At 22.4% G+C, this 18037-nt stretch overlaps 1 protein-coding gene across 2 annotated transcripts in view; it reads right to left on the bottom strand.

Annotated features, from left to right (window-relative positions):
* Nucleotides 1-14451, bottom strand: part of LOC136978212 (allatostatin-A receptor-like) — a 74504-nt gene extending 60053 nt beyond the window's left edge. The window contains exon 1 of one of the 2 annotated variants that reach the window (XM_067273870.1): nt 14299-14451. The gene's annotated coding sequence lies outside the window, so the exon portion shown is untranslated. Of the gene's footprint in view, nt 1-3032; nt 3055-14298 lie in introns of those variants that run through there. The other variant, XM_067273871.1, reaches the window with a different exon arrangement.
* Nucleotides 14452-18037: the final 3586 nt, after the last annotated feature.

The raw sequence follows: 18037 nt of genomic DNA, 5'->3' as shown, positions 1-18037 counted from the left end.
CATGAACTCTAAACATTCTTTTGGTAAGAATTTTTTTCTTATTCCCTGTTGAATCTTTCCTGTGGTGTATTTGATTATACAAAAATAGTATTTTTTCATATGTTGATTTGAGTCCGAATTTATTAATTTTTTTTTCTTAAATGGATATTTCATATCTCTGAAGAATAAATATCGTGCTTGTCCTTGAAAGTCTCGACGATTCGAAAATATTTTCCATAATATTAAAACCTTTTATTTCAAAAATCAAGTAAAATATCAAACTTAATATGTTCAAATACACAATGGCAAAGTAAAATTGTCCTTAGTTACTGACAGTACATATATTGTATATTGTATTTGCATAAGTTTGTAATTCTAAGAGAATATTTAGAGCAAACTTATCAAATACATAAATCATAATCAAGGTCTTTTAGAGAAGAAAAGCAATGGATACAAATTACTTTGACTTAAAAAGAGCAGAACTGCCATAAATTTTTTTTTTAAATATAATAAATTTTTACAATCTTTAAAAATTTCAGTAGATTTTTACAATTTTGACAAGTTTTAAATAAAATAAACCAAATTTAAATATTAAAAAATGGTATGTAATAAGAAACATGGCCCAAATAATGTTGAATTGGGTCTAGTCTGTCTGTCAGAGTTTAATATAATTATGCATATGTTTATAAAGATATTATTGATAATGTAAGCAGGTCTATGTTATTATGAGTGGAGTTTTTCAATTAGTAGTTCTCGTCCCACTCATTAGAAGTGGCTAAATACAAAAATAAAAATAGAAAATTTTCAAATAAAAATGAATGTTCATAATGATAAACAATTTAATTTCCATAAAAGAAATATAAGCTAAAAAATATATTAAAATTTTAGATAAATTTAAGCAAAATGATAATCGCTTATCTCAAACAAATTTCAATTAAAGAATTAAACATCACAGAACGATTTTAGTTTATCAATATAATTACTTTAGTAAACTGTTATGTTATCAAATTCTGTTAGTATCTATATCAGATATAATTATTTCAATGTTAATTAATATCGTAGTAGTGTGAAACATACCTGTTCATCAATCATTTATATAGCCTACAGGTATCAAATATTCAAACCAACCAATTCTGTATTAGCTTACAAATTAGAGGATATTATAAGATTAGAAGATTATATCTGACTGGAAATTAAATGTCACTAATCTCTTATGTTTGTATTTAGCTGTCCAATTTATTAAAAAGTCAAAATGCTTATATAAATGAATATTCTATTGAATATTCATAAAAGAATATATCGTTTTTATTTTTCTTTATTAATTTTGAAATTAAAACAAGGTAATTTATATAATATATATACTGAGGATGTACAGTACAAGTGTGGATTTTATGTCAGAAAAATAATCTTAGACTAGTTTAATTTAGGAGAAAAAACAAGAAAAGGAAACTAGAGAAAGTGAAGAAATAGAAAGAATAGAAACTGTAAGGCAGTAAAAAGAAGAAGAAGAAGAAGAAGAAGAAAAAAAAAGGTAGTTGACAATATTTCTCCGCCTCTTGTGTAACAGAAAAATACTGTCCACTGCCAAAACTGAGTAAGTTCTTACAAGATAAAAACATTCTTGCAAAACTTTTCCACATAATTTTAAGTTACTCTAACAACTTTTTAAGGTTTTTTTAAAATAAGTTTTAATTTCATTTATAGTTAAGTATAGTAAAATAGAAACACTGTTTCTTTAACTTATTGTTATCTTTTTTCAATAAGATGAATAATAATAAAAAGTTATGCAAAATGTATACTTTTTATTATATCATAAAGAATAATTGATTAAGTTAAAATTTAATTTTTTTAAGTTTTAAATATTAAGTTAAATCATTATAAAATTATTCTTAAAGGTAAAAATATTATATATGATTTTTACAAATAAGTATGCAGTAATTTTAATTAAGAATATCTAAGAATTTTTAAGGAATAAAAATTAAAAATAATTAAATATTTTAAACAAAATATTTAATTATCAACATAAATTTTTACTTAATTTATTGGAAAATTATAATTTACATTCATTGAATGCATTAACAAAAATAACAGAAAATATGTAACATCCCTGCATTAATATTTTCTGAATTTTTAAGCTAATTGAAAAAAAAAGAAAAATAAATTCTCATTATGTTAAAAAATATATATTTATTTGTCTTTAATAGATCGTCATTCAATTAAAATTAATTATTTAGATGGGAGAAAATCTTTTAATTCTGTCAAGCTAAAAGTAATTATTGTAAATGGTTAGTATTGCAAGTAACTAAAAACTCAATTAAAGATTTATCTGTCAAATTATAAAATACATTAAAAATGAATATATTTATAAGAGATTATAATGTATAAGAATTTAACTGAGACTGAATAATTTAATAGTAAAAAATTCTAAAATAACAATGAAAAATAACTATATATATTTTTTAAATTTCTATACATCTATATTATTATGTACTGTACATTATTTAGCTATTAACTATTTAAATTTTAAATTTTGAAATAAAAATCCCATCAAAATAAAGTTTAAAATATAATAAATTATTAAATTTTAAGTATTTATTTTAAAATACATTAAAATTATTGATTATTTTTAAAAATAATAATTTTAATCTTAAATTTAATTATTTTACAAATAATTCTCTTAAAATTTTATAAAAAAATCACAATAAATTTTAAAAAAATAAGGTATGAATTTTAACAATAACTTCTCTTTATTTGCTAGAAAAATAGTTCTAAATAATCAATAAATAAACAATAAAATCACTCAAATGCTTGAATGTAATATAAATTTTTTAATTTTTAAGAAAAGTTTTAAATAGAAATTTTTAATGCAGAAATTGTTAAATTCATAAAAATTAAATATGAAATTTATAAAAGAAACTTCATTCTTCACTATAATCAAATTGAATGATGCAGGATAATGATATTTATTCTTTAAAATAATAAATAACAATGTATTATGTGACATAATCAATTCATACTTTTCTACGGCAAATAGATCAAGATTAAATAGTTACCATGCATTATCTAAGCTACTTTGTGATCAAATCAGTAAAGATCAGACACTGTCATTAGCTTTTAACTCATTGTTTACTTTATAGGAATTGATGTTAATAAATCTTTTGTGCATCTTCCTTTGGAATTTATCTAAAAAAGAATGATTATAAAATAGAAGAAAATTACTAAAATTTTATTTTAAAGAAATCTGTATAAAGTATTTTTTTTAATATTTAAAGTAGAGGAAAATATTATATCAATATTAATAGTTAAATAAACAAACTAAAATCTAAATTTTAATAATATACAAATATTAATTTAGGATAAATTACACATATTTTTTTAGTTTAAAATTTTATTTTCTTAATTTGTAGATTGTTTATTACACTTTTAAAAGTATTTTTTAAATAAGATTTTAATAACTTTTTCAATATAAATTAATATTTAAGCAACTAAATTATATTAAAAAAATATTAAAATCTTATTTAAAAGATATTTTTAAAAGCATCATTTAAATACTATTTAATGCAGAATATTATATCAATATTAATAATTAGAGAAATTAAGATTTTTTAAATTTAAACTTCGCTTTAAAATTTTTTATTTTATTTTATATTATTGGACTCCAAATATGTTTTTCTTTAAATATTAAAAAATATCAAAAGTTACAAAATCTAAAATAAAAAAAAATAAATTTAAAAGCATAAGAATTATTTATTTTTATGGATTAAATTTTGCTGATCTGTAGTTTAATATATAAAATATTTACAACATTATGAATATTTATCATAGTGGAGCACGCCAGTCTTACATTTTTTAAGGTATATTTTACATATTAAATATGCACATTTTAAATTTTCAGAAAGTTACATTAATTTAAAGCACGAAAAACTGTAAAAAAAGTAATTTAACGAGCATAAAATATAAATAAATAATAAATAATAATAATTAATAATAAATTTATTAGTCATATTAGGCTGCAGCCTGTTATTACAGGGTGTTATAACATTGAATTACGTAAATCATAACAATAATATTAACATTGGTAACATCGATTCATTGTATTATATTCATTTGTAGGATTAGTTTTAGAACATATAACTTTAAGCAGGATGATTACAAAAGTTTTTTGCATAATTATATAGTTTATAAGTCACTACAATATTTGCTTCATGAAATAAACGATACATTTGATTTTCTTCTTTAAGGGAATTTAGCTGATTTAGGTTGGCTTTGTTTCTTAGTTCGAGTCCCCATTATACACTCACAGAACATGTGAAATTTGGTAAATAATTCTTGGCATTTTGGACAGGTCATTTTTGTAAATTCGTAAATTCTATTATTAACTATTATCGTTTTGCTATTTAGTCTAAGTTGCATAAAAAATTTCTTGATTGTAAATGGCATATTAGATAACATATAATTATTATTAAAAGGGTAATCCAATATAATATTATACCATTTAGGTTCTTTTCTCCTATGCATTTCTTCAATGTCTTGAGCTAAAGTAATTTCCAATGTATTTTGGATTAGTTGCTTTCTAATTAAGTCGCTAATTTCTAGATTTTCTAGCAATGGCGTTATAGAGACTCCATATTCGTTGACAATATTTCTCATTTGGCTAATCCAGGAACTTTTTTGGGGATTTTGACAAGATCTTTTATACAGCAAGTATAAGAATTTTGTTGGTAGGTTGCCATTGTCATTGATTTTATAAAGAAAGTTAGTAAATCTTTTTACAAGGAAGGGAGTTAATTTGAATCTATTGAGTTCTATTCTTAGTGCAAAACCAGCTACGTTATAGTCCAGAGTAAAAATTCATCGAATGAATTTGTTTTGGATTATTTCAAATTTTTTATATGTTGTTAGACTCCAAATTAGTGAAGCGTAGACTACCGCATTAAAAATTATGGAAGTAAATAATCTAAAATGGCTATATATGTTTTTTAACTTGATTTGAGCAAAAAGTTTCACCATGTTATTTATCAGTCGATTTGATTTATGAACGGCTTCTTTGTATTGCTTTTCAAAGGTTAATGTACGAGTCAGTAAAATTCCCAAAAATTTGATTTCTTGTGTTATCTTAAGTTGTACTTTGTTCAGGTAAAATGATTTACTTTTTTTCGCAAGTCTGGAACCATTTCGAAATATCATGATTGATGACTTGTTTGGATTAATCGTTAATTTTAGTCTATCAAAATATTCTTGAACTTTTCTGATTTTTCTACGGAGTTCTGCTGCTGTGGGTACTACTATTACTATATCATCAGCATATGCTATGGAATGAATAACTTGGCCATCTATATAAAAATCATCATCTATCTCAAAACATTCATTTATATCAGATAGGAAAAAATTAAAAAGATGTGGGGACCATGGGTCACCCTGTAGTAGACCTCTGTTCACTTGTAATGATGGCCATTTCTTGTCATATTGCTTTATTATTACTTCGTAGTGTCCAAACAATTGGTCTATTATTCTAATCATACACGTATCTGCTTTATAATTACTCAATTTATTTAGTAGCACTGCAATAACCACTGAGTCATACGCTTTCTCAATATCTAAAAACAAGGCGTAAACTTTGTGTCTCTTTTTATATAATTGCAATTGTACTAAAGCCGTCAATGTAAATAATGCGATTTGAGTGCCTCCTTTTTTGGTGAATGCAAATTGTGTATAATTGAAAAATTTATTAGTATTAATCTATATAAAAATTCTATATAAATATATATTATACAGATAATATATTTAAACTATTTAAAAACCTCATTTGTATTAATCTAATTGATGTATAAAGGGTGGATGTATAACGTTGTTAATGGATTTTTGAATTTATTAACAACATTATGCAGTAGTGGATTATGTTCCTTTGAGGCCATAGGCGCAATTTTATTAAAACTGTCCTTTATGCAAAAGTGTTTTTCTTTTATTATTAAAAAGAATAAAATCCTTAAATAATAAATTATTTATTTATAATATACACTTTTTAGAGGCATATTATCTTTTTGTTATGTAATTTTTGAGGCTTCTCGAGACGAGGTCTGTTGAGTCGTTCGCCACCAACGTTATGTTTAGTATGTTCCATTTACAATTGTAAATGTGAATAACAAACAAACTGAATTTGTTAAAGTATTGTAATTTGTGTATTAAACAAAAAGAATTTTATTTTGAGTGATTTTGTAAGGATTATAAGTAATAAATTATTTGCATATAATAGCACTGGTATAGCAGCACTAATATTAACTGATTTTTGGACTATCCTTCATTTCAATAAATAATTTAAATTTAAAATTTCATTTAAGATAAATCTATTTTGTAAAATAAATAATTCTTAAATAACATTTAAGAAATAAATTAATTTATAATTAATTTCCATTGTTGTTTTATGTGTAGATCCTGCGTAGTGTTATGTTATTATACATTTTGGTAAGAGAATTATCTGCATAACATGAATAATTTTAACAGTAAACATGTAAAATATATTAAGAATGACGAATATATTTTAAAAAAAACTAAATATAAATAGTAAAATATGTTCTAAAAATAAATGCAAAGTTATATAAATCTTATTCAGTAAGTTTGATGAAAAGAGGAGGAAAGTTTCTGTAGAAAGCAATACATTAAGGTCAATAGGATGACCTCATTCTTCATCCGTCAATCAACACAGGAAGGAACTTCACAGGATGACAAGATTCCGAAAAATCTTTCTATAAAACGTTAAGGGGGCAATCACGCACAAAATTCATTTAAATTCTCACCAGAATAATAATAATTTTTTTTAAACTAAAGTCATTAAAATGATGTCTGACCATAACAGATGTACGGATAGATTTTTCTGTTCCTTACTTATGTTTAATGAAATGGAAATTTTATGTTTAATAAAATCGATAGAACAGAATTTTTAAGGTGATTTAAACGTTGGAGTCACGATATTTAAATATCTTAAAAGTAAATTGAGTTAATTGAATTCAAAAGTTAAGGAGGTGTGACAGTTAATTTGGAAATTTAAACTAGAATCAGGAGGCATGAAATAGGATGTAATAAAAGGAATAGTTGAACAAGAGGCATGTAAATAAAGTATAATAACTGGACGAGAGGTATGTAGAAAGAATGCAATAAACAAGTCGAATAATCAAGATCAGAAGGTATGTAAATAGGAAAATAACAGATAAAATAAGCAGGCTGTAAATAAGAGGCAATAAGAAGAATAACTAGGAATACATTTTTAAAAATATAATAAATAGAATAACCAGAATGAGCGATACTTAGTCTATTTATCACAGTCTAAGTATCTAACTGTAGGCTATAGGAGACATGCAAAAATGTGATGCTGTAATTACGATAATAAGGATCAGAAATCATGTAAACAAAGTGTAATCACTAGAATAACTAGGGTGGAGAATATTAGAATATAATAACTAAAATAACCAGGGTTAAAGAACACGAAAATAAAATTTAATAATTAGAATAAACAGATTACAGGAAATGAAGACAGAGTTGATAAACTGGACGGAGAAAATATGAACGGGGAATAACAAGAATCAAAAAGCATGTAAAGTAAATGAATTACATAAAATGAAAATGTATGGCTATGTAAATGTAATGAAGTAAATAAAATAACTAAAACTATCATTAAAGAAAAGATATTTATAATTTTCCTTCATTGTGTTCTTATTAATAAATCCATGAAAATTATCTCTAAGCTGCTCATTTTTATCTACTATTTTATTCTTAGTAAAATTAACACATTTTAATTTTTTAATTACTTAAATATAGAGATAACAGAGAAAGATTACTTTTGGAAAATTAACAAGAATTTTAAAAAATGTACAAAAAAACCTGTAAAATCGCCGGTCTTTGATTAGCTAACTTTTGGCCGTCTATTATCAAACGTTATTGTATATTTAATTGTTGAGAAATCAGTAATATTTCTATTATTTATAGTCACGTATGCTTATTTATAATCAGTAAAAATAATCGTAGAGTTTAATAAGAACAGTTTTGTATTAGAAAGTGATTTATTAAAATATATTCTTGTGAATATTTTATATAGATTATTTCAAAAGAGTTGAAAATTTTGTTTGGTCTAAGAAATAAACATCAATTAAAAATAAAACAAATAATAATACATCACATAAAGATAGAGTAATTAGTATAAAGGCAGATTACTCAATACTTAGATATAGACTAATTACTGAAAGATTAGCAAAGAGCAACGAATAATAATTCTCAGTTTATATCAAAATTACTATTTATAATATTATTCTTCACTATCAGCAAGAAAATGTTATGAGAGAATGCATGCAAATTATCAAAGTTTCTGCCAAGTTCTGGCATTAGATAAGATAAAAGAATCCTAATATTCTATTCCTAATATATTATTCCTTTTTAGATTAAAAACTGACGTCTAATAAAATATTTTACGATTTATAATAAAATTGTAATAATTTATTGCTTAATTTAAAAACCAAATTAATCTTCATCAACTTTGCCTTTTTCTCTTGTTCTCTATCTATACTTAAGCTTATATAACATAAATCGTGCTTAAAAACTTAAAGGAAACTTAAAATAAATTTCAGAATAAAGTAATTTTCCAATAAATTTCTTTTTTAATTGTTAAATTATAAATAAAATCGAAATTAAAGAAAAACATAATTATGTTTAATTTTTTAATTATTTTTAATTTGTATAATATACTTAATAACTTATAATATTAATAATTTGTAAGATACATTATAACTAGATTATAAAATAATATTTTTGTATTATATAAGAAATTAAAGTAAAAATTACCTAATTTTGATCCAATAATTACCTTTAATTTACGTGTTGTTGATGTATAATATCACAGATATTAAGAAAATTAAATTTATTTTTTATATAAATTAATGTAATTTTGATGTTAGTTTATTATTTTAACAAAATTTAAAATTTATTTTAAAAAAGTCTTTAAAATATTCTTCTGTAATTATTAATTACAAATTAGCAAATTTTTCTTTGTTTTAATTCAATAGTATCTAATATGCCCTTATCCTTAATCAATTTAATATCATTTCAAATATTTTTGTAATTATTTTAATAATAATTTAATTTCTTAAATTACAAGAATGTTAAGAATTTGAAGATAACTTTAATAAATATATTTTCTTTTAATATTTTTATAATTGTAATTTTTTTTCAAAATTACATAAACTTACTTAATAAATTTTAACATTAAAAATGTTTATTTCATAAAATTACAAAATAAATAAATAAAATACATTTTTAATAAAATTGCCGGGACCAATATGACTTTACAGAAAAAATATTTCTATTCGACTATACATACATAGATGATTAAAAATTACATATATTAAATGTAATTTTTTCATTTTAATTATGCTGTGCCACCGCTAGACGACTTTTTAACTATTTACACTTTGCGGTGAATGGTAGCCTACGAAGAAAGGTCGATTTCGCCAGTGCAAACTGTTATTGCCTTGTACAGCGTGTGAAGGGACAAATCAGCTAGACTCATCTATGTATGTATAGTCGAATAGAAATATTTCTTCTGTAAAATACATTTTTCTTTTCATTTTTAAGAAAGATTATGAAAAAAAAAGAATATATTTTCATATTCAGCTGTTAATATTAATATTGTATAATGAAAAATTAATTAAAATTAGACAAAAGTATTTTAATGATGATATTTATTTTTAAAACAGTTCTTTTTTCCCGTTTATATATATATATAACCTAAGAAACGAAAGAAATAGATAGATAAAAGACAAAATTTGTTCACAAAATATTGAATTTTCAATTTTATTTTTCTAAACTTTTCTGAAGAATTTGAAACTAATTTTAAAAGCGTTTTAATGGTCTTTTCTATTTCAAAAAAATAAAAATATTTTTTCGTCATTTAATATTTTCCTTTTTCTTAAAAATAACAGCAAAAAATAAACATATTAATATATTTTCTATTATAAACTTTGCCTTTAAACTTTAATGTACTATAATCAATTTTAATGCAGTTTAATTCTAAGTCAATAAATTAAAATAAAATGCAAATTAAATATTAAAATCTTTTACGAAAATTTTGTTGAAACCTATTTGATGAAAATTAAGCTATTCCAGTTTAAAATATTTTTAAACTATCGACAAAAAATGAATAGAGAGGAGTATGAATGTTGTTTTGTTTCATATCACGTATAACACGCAGCTTCATTTTTTTTTCTTTTTTTATGACATAGTTTCATCCTGTTGTAAAAATTATTCATGTATTGATAAGGGGAAAAATACTATTTCTATTTATAGAAAAATTCAAACAAGAATATAAATTAAACAGAAATGACACTTGTTCAATATTTATCAACTGCCTCTCACCTATGCTCTTTCTTCTGTTGATATATTCCAGGTTATATTGCAGCAAATTTGTTACCAGTTTATTAAATCTTATGTAATTTCTAAAAAGTTCCAGTTTGAAAATTCTTCGAGATATAACTTTAAAATTCATTCTGAAAATTTATACGTTGCTGATATTACGCCTTGAAAGTAATTTAAAGAAAAATCTAAATATTGTTAAAAGTAAACTGCTCTTATATTATTTATTTATTTTAAATTAAAGAATTCAGATATAAATTTTTAATGGAAAATCAAAGAACCTAAATGTTACGATACGTAATTAACAATTGATTTAAATTATGGAAAAAACATTGCACATTTTTTAAGTTAAATTACAATTAAATCAATGATTAAGTTTATTACTTTATTTAAAAAATATTACGAATTAAATATTTCTTATAAGAACCTTATTTTTTTTTTAGTAGTTTGCTGATTAACTATAGAATAATTAGTATTATATTGTATTCTAATTTCTTATGAATAAAAGTTTGTGAACATTGATTTAACGACAGTGGCCACATAAAACGGTGTTAAAAACCTTCTTTAAAAAATAAATTTTCCTTAAAAAGCATAAAAAATATACAGGCCCGAAGCAGTATTCGAACTCTCAATTATGTAACGAACAATACGCTACTCAGTTTTGTTTTTAAGATTTTTAAGTCTGTAATGACTACATTAAACAAGGGTAAATGAATAATCTTGATGATAAAGTTTATTAGCATTTAAAAAATTGAAATAAAAACAACAAAAAAGAAATAAAACAAAGTTTTCATACAAGATATTAATTTATCACTGTTATGAATCTATTTACATTTAGTTTTATACACTTATTATGAGTAAAATTTATCATAAATTTTCAGATAAAATTCTCTTATATAAAAATATTTTAAAATTTTTTTGTAAAGCATACACATTGTCACTATAAATTAAAATTAAATCATACTTATTTAAAAATAAATTGATTAAATTAATTTGAAAACTAATCATTCTAAAATGTAAATAAAATTCCAATTGTACCAATGACTCAAACTAATTCTTAAAATTGGAAAAAAGTCTTTGGAGAAAGGATTAACCTTCACTTGATATATAAAGAAAAGGTTTTTTTTTTTCCCGAAGAATTCTGAGTTGAGCAACTTTTTCCTACTTATTTCGATAGAATGCTTGATACATGAGAAAATAAAAGAGGATTACCTTAGTCTAAGATTACAAATAATATAAGTTTAAAGTGAATTTATTTAAAGGTTATTTTATAGGAAATAAAAAGTTTAATTGAAAAGAAAACAACTTATAAATTATTTATTTTTTTATTATATATTTTGTTTTAATTAAATAAACGTTTTTTTTTCATTCGATTGAAATTCAAAATAGATCAGAGGCGTAGCGAGAAGGCATATTGCTTAGATGCTAAACAATAACAGACAATGAATAATTTAAAAAATTGCCAATGAAAAGGTAAATTTTCTGTTATTATTAACGTTGAAAAACCGTTGGTTTATTCATCATTTGTGCACGCTGTTATGCGTGCACAATTAATACATACATATAAACACACACAAATTACTCCAGGATGTGGAAATTCACATTACACTTCGGGAATGGAGCATTATCTTAATTGAGTTTGATTGATTTTGTATAGGGTGATCACAAAATCTTAATTACAGCTATGTGAAATTGATAAACACAAATAATTTATTTTTGTATTATCGACTGGGGATTTCAAGCTCCGATACGCGTTAATTTCATTGGTGATGTCATAACATACTCCACAACATTTCTGCATTGTTCCTCACTTCTTGGAAGTCTTTCTCTTCTTTGTTTATTCTTTACATTTCCATTAAAGAGTGACTTCTCTAATTGGGTGAGTGTTTGTTTAATGAAATATCATAAATAAAGTAAAAATAATTAATACTAAGTGAATATGTATAATATATTTGATAGTAATTAATTATATAAAAGGTGGCAATGGGACTTGCAACACCCTGCATTAATTCTTACCTTACTTTTAATACTTCTACAATAAGATTTATCATATATAACTTCATAATAAAAATATATTATCCTAATGTGTAACAAGTGAGTACTATAAAAAAACAATTATATGAAGTCATTTCTTTAAAAAAATTATTTATATAAAGTAAATTTGCTGCTTTTTTGAAGAAGAAATTGATCCGCGGATCAACTTTGCCACTTTATTAAAAGTGTTATAAGTTAAATATAACCTAAATCTATCATAAAAACCTTGCATTTTACTACTTTTCTTATATCGCTACTAAATTTAGAAGTAAGTAAAGACCTACGAGAGACTTTATTTTATTGTATTTTTCGTATCAATGCTTTTATATAAAACATGAGTTTTTCAATATATTTATCTATATTATTATATTGATATTTCCGTATTCTGTTATTCTTTTATGTTAGTAAAATTTCAAGTTAGAAAATAAATTGATGTCCTGTCATCTTCCAATTATAGCTCTTGTCTATATATATAACCTTCCAATATAAAATGCATGTCGACATGTGCTAAACAGACGTTTAAGATGAAGAGCAAGTGGTTAACAAGGTTATTATGAGTAGAAACGGGATGTATCTCTTAAAAATCTTTAAAGTTTATAAAGTTTAACAAGAAAAAATATATGATTAATAATTTCGTTTAATGTACTTACGTTTATTAGTCCCTATAAATTAAGGAATGTTTACGTTTCTCCATTACAACTAGTGTGAATGTAATGTTTTATGTGCGTGTTTATGATAGAAACTGCCCACATTTCTTTGATTTATATAAGAAAGTGTACATTTATAACGTATAACAATAGCTAAATTTATGAATCAGAACATAAATTACATACATAATTAATATCACTAGTAAATTAACACAATAGAAAAGTTTAATATACAGTATACAGTTTAAAAAATTTATAATATAAATTCGATTATTAAAACCAATGGGATCGGTGGTAATATTAACACACTAAAAATAAAAAATTTTAGTTAAAAAACAAGTAAAAATTATACTCTTTCCATTTCCGACTTCGAGGATTCTATGAGCCAAAACAAGACAAACAAATGGCAAGGAACAATCATTACTTTATTAATTTATCCATATGCATATGGAAAGAGTATAATTTTTACTTGTTTTTTAACTAAAATTTTTTATTTTTAGTGTGTTAATTTATAATATTATATAATTATTATATACATATTATATAATAATATATATATATATAATAATTTTATATATAATTATATTATATATAATTAGATTAAAAATAGCGAATAATTTTAAAATTATTGTTGTTATTATTAATATATTTATTATTTAATAATATTAAAATAATTCTTAAAAAATTCATAAACTTTACTAACCTTGTAACATATAAAACTTGACTTTCTATTGATTAGAAGTTGTAAGTTTTATTAAAATTTACTATAAATACTTATAAAATAAACTTTAAAATTATTATTAAAGTAAAGAGAATTTTTTTTCATAATTAAGGAAAGTTAGGAACAAAAATTAAATGTATATAAGCCTAAATAAAGTTTTAAATGTAAATAATTTCGTAATTTTAATTTATATTCTTAAAACTTGTAATATTTTTATTAATTAAAAAACAAATAAGTTTTAAAATTAATTTTACTTAAAAAAACGACGAAATTCATTTTTTTTATAATTTATAAAAATAATTTAAAAAATTGCTCAAGCTTTATACATAAAAATTTACAATTTCTTATACATAAAATTAAATCTTAATTTTCTTTAAAAAAAACTTTTTTATAGCGAAGAAATTTAAAATATAATAAGAAATAAGAAAAATTCGAGATTTAATTTTAATAAAATTTAATGTCAATTTATTAAAAAAGTATATATTTTTTTATTTTAAATTTTCTATGAAGTACAAAGCTTACCTGTAGCAGTAGAAGAGGAAATAAAATCCTGCTCTTAGGATAGATCTGCGAAGAATGAGTTGACTGCTATCTCCTGAACAGTTGAGTATCATGTGACTAACAAGATCCAATCGAATTTTATCCGTTCGGAGCATGTTCAATATGAAAAAGCATGAACTAATTAATTTTAACGCATGAACTTGAACTCAATAAATAATGTTACGTAATATCACGCGCAAAAATTAAATTAAAAAACATAATAATTCATTTTATAAACTTTATTTTATTTTTTTAAATAATGCAAAATGTCTTTAAAATTTATAGAAAATGTCCCTTATTTTTAAGAGAGATTCCCTACTCTTTAAATAATTATTTATATATTTTTTAAAAAATTTTTGTAATATTAAAACATCACTGAAAATTGAGTTAATGTTGTAGATGTAAAGAACTTTTATAATTTAAAATAAACAAATAAAATACAAATAATTCTAGAAACTTTTTAAAATTAAAATTTTTATATTCTAAGTTTTGTTTCTTAAAATAAATAGATAAACATTAGAAAATAAATTAAGAAAATTTATTATAAAATGTCAAAAGACAGTTATTTAAATATAGTTCAAAGAAAGTACTGTATTTAGATTTTTTTTAACTATTAAAATATTATTATTTAATATTTATATTTACATAATTTTAAAAATAAGTTAAATATTTAAAAGAAATTTTAAAAAATATATAAACTGCATATATTATTAATAAAATTCAATTAACTAAATAAATTGTTTTTACTGAAAAAAGTCTAAAAACCAATTTAAAAATAATAAAATTTCTTTAAAATTAATATAAAATTTAAAAAATTTCCTAAGTTTTTAAAGGAAATTTCTTAATCATTTCTGATAAAAGAAAAAAAATCACCTTTATGAAATAAAAATATAAAATTTAATCAGTTATAAAATTATATAATTTTGTTATTATAATTACTTATTTTTCTGCAAAAAAAGGAATAATAATTTTAAAAATAAACAAAAATTAACAATATAAGTGCTTAAAATTAGTATAATAAATTGTTACGAAAGGCTGTAATTTTTAGGGAAATAATCTAATTATGTGTCACGAAAAATGCAACGTATGGAGGATGTGGATAAAGTTTGATAATTTATAAAATGAATATTTTATTGCAAAATATAAATTTAAAATAAACGAAAATAACAAAAATTTTATAAATTTTCTAATTTTTTAAGAAAGTTATTTAATTAATTCCATAAAAATGTAAATTATTGAAATAGATATAAAGAATTTAATAATTTTTAAATTTATATAAAAGCCTCAAAGAAATTTGTAAATGTACGTGAAAAATAATCTTAATATATAAATTTTATTGTAAGAAAAAGAATAATAATAATAATAAAAGAAGAAAACAGAAATTCAATTTGTAAATGTTGCCTTACAGCAGATAAATGTTACTACCGAACAGTTCGTTCGTATCACTCGTATCACTTTAAAAATACATGAATAGAATTAAATAATGTTACAGAAAAGACGTTACATCCCACAAATTTGAATTATAGATCAAGTCAATTATTTAAAACTAAAAACATAGTTTAACTCATATTTATTTTCTTCTTATTTCATCATCAAAATGCGATTTATTTTTAGGAAACGTTTGTTGTTTTAACCACAAAATAAAATTTATTTTGTTTAATACATATTTATTTATTTATTTATTTATGTATTTTTAAATTAAATAAAATATTGATTATAATTCGAAGCATTGGTTTTTATTTACATTTTCAGGATATTTTTAATACAATTTAATCTTTTCTGTTTGTCAAAATTAAAAAATTAAAAATAAAACAATTAAAATTTTTAACTAACTTAATTTTTTAATAAATTATAATTTCATTTTATTAGACAATCGGAATTTTTTCTATAATAATAAAATAAATAAGCATTTTATATTGGCTTTATATACGATGGACTCTTAATACAATGACTACTCGATATAGTAAGCAATCGCTTACTATATTGGGTCCTTTGTTGATCCTTGCTTATTCTTTATTTATATGTTTTCCATAATTACTGTATCAGTCAATTCGGATAATTACAAATACATTACTGGAAATATTCAAGATTAACAGATGTTCCCTCCAGACTATCTTTAAGTCTTAATTAAGATGTTCAAATACGTTGTACAATGTTCAAGCCATTTTCTTTTTGCTTATGGACCAAATGATAGCCTATCCTGTTGGTTTTTTCATACGTAATTTGGATGCAATTTTTAAATTGCAGATATATCCATTCCCGCCGTCGTCCGTTCGGCTGTCTATTTGTTTGCCCTTCGTTAATCTTGAGAATTAGTTAAATAGATGAAAACTGAGATATGATATACAAACTTCCAGCCTGTACGTAATTTCTTAAATTAAAAGATGATTATAAATTGCAGCTCGACGAAGTCAAGATGCCACAATATTATACATTCGATGTTTGTGAATTTAAATTGGCTCTCTACTTCAGTAGGATTCGCCCTAATTGTTCAATAAAGCACTTTCTCTTGGTAGAGTGACGATTTTGCTGTCTTAAGTATTCACTACATCGAGAGTCCACTGTAATTTTTCTTTTATTTTGTATACACTGTACGCTCTATATCAGGTGTGGACAAAGTTTTATCCCTTAGGGGCTACTTTTTCGGTAAAATATAGTCTGCGGGCGACTATGAATATGGGCAAACAATTTTAGGATTTTTCAAATTTTTCATAGATATTTTAATAAATATTTAATAATGATAAATAAATAATGATAAGTTTTTATTTTTTTCCGGACTGTACTTGGTTTATTCATTCTAAAATAATAGGGCTAAATATTAACAACATTTAAAACAATAATTAATAAACTAACATACCTGCTTCTGTTCGCTGTATGAATGAATAAAAAAAAAACTAAAATTGAAAGTAAATACAAGTGCACAAACAAGGAGTAACAAGTGGATTGAAGCCAGGGGCTGTCACGTTACTGTCTGACACATGATTTTGCGCCATTTTTTGCGATTGCCAATTATATGCGCTGCGACTACAATTAATTTAAAAGTTAACATTCATTTGCATTGTTCATCGGGATAAATACAAACAGTATGGGTACGTTGCACAGACAGTCTATTATTGTAAGAATAAATTATCAAATTAAGATTTTTAAACATTAATTTAAGTGAAAGCAAATTGTTCAACTTTAGCTTCGCGGGCTACTTTCAAAACCTTTGCGGTCGACCGGTCGACCCGCGGTCTACGTGTTGGCCATCCCTGCTCTTTAAAGTGAACTATGAAAGAACTAAATCACTTATTTACCTAAATCAAGAGTTCATTGTGTACATAAAGAATAGCAAGGACGAACAAAATTGTTACTATATCGGGGCGATCGTTATATGGAGAATCCACTGTATTTTATTTCATATTATATTTTTATCATATAGACAAGATTATATTACTTTATAAAAGTTTCCTATAAAATCTTATAAAATCCTCTTAATATATTTTCCATCTTTCATTTATTTTTCTATAATTAGTTTTTAAAATTTGCTTATTTTTCTTATTTAATCTATTAAAATTTTATAGAATTATGTTATAAAGTAAATAAAAGAAATTTATATAATTTTTATTTTTTTTATTTTACAAAAATTTAATTTTATGTAGATTTTAATTAAGCTTTTTTAATAAAAATTATAATAATTAACATCATTATTTTATTTTATACGTGTATAAATCTTGTCAAA

This window comes from Centruroides vittatus, unplaced genomic scaffold, assembly GCF_030686945.1.
Source record: "Centruroides vittatus isolate TY-2023 unplaced genomic scaffold, ASM3068694v2 contig_5, whole genome shotgun sequence".
Classification (NCBI taxonomy): Eukaryota; Metazoa; Arthropoda; class Arachnida; order Scorpiones; family Buthidae; genus Centruroides; species Centruroides vittatus.
This window is presented reverse-complemented; position numbering and strand designations above follow the sequence as displayed.